The sequence below is a fragment of the Theobroma umbraticum genome, unplaced genomic scaffold (genome assembly GCF_002168275.2).
Source record: "Theobroma umbraticum cultivar Fairchild unplaced genomic scaffold, ASM216827v3 scaffold_81.0, whole genome shotgun sequence".
Taxonomy (NCBI): Eukaryota; Viridiplantae; Streptophyta; class Magnoliopsida; order Malvales; family Malvaceae; genus Theobroma; species Theobroma umbraticum.
In genome coordinates, this window is record NW_018397268.1 from 5,595,823 (window position 1) to 5,596,301 (window position 479).

Below are 479 nucleotides of genomic sequence, written 5' to 3' on the forward strand. Positions count from 1 at the left end.
GGATTTCAACATGTAGTTTGAATATTAATTTCTCTTTTATTTATCATAAATGGGTGCAGTTTTGCTTATTTAAATATCTTTTTAATGTTTTTGATTGTTTGGCCAACAATAACTGATTTGTGAATCTAATTAAGACTTAACAGAGAGATTTTAGATTTGACTAAAGTTTAAATAGTGTATGTTCACGTCACTCAGATGATCTAATTCGAGATTCGACTAAACGTACGGCAATCGTTATACATAGTCACATTAGGACACTTTCTTAATGAACTTAATTTAATTGATTCCTATAGACATATAATGAACTAATTAAAGTAGATATTTGTATAAGCAACTCAACAGAGACTTATCCATAGCTTTAGATTTTAGGTTAGTAAAACCTCCCAGGAAAGATAAATAACAAGAAAAGCTAGTATCAGATGAAATATTGAATAAACTCAAAATTTTAGGTCTTTAATATATTGCTTTTCTTAACTTAT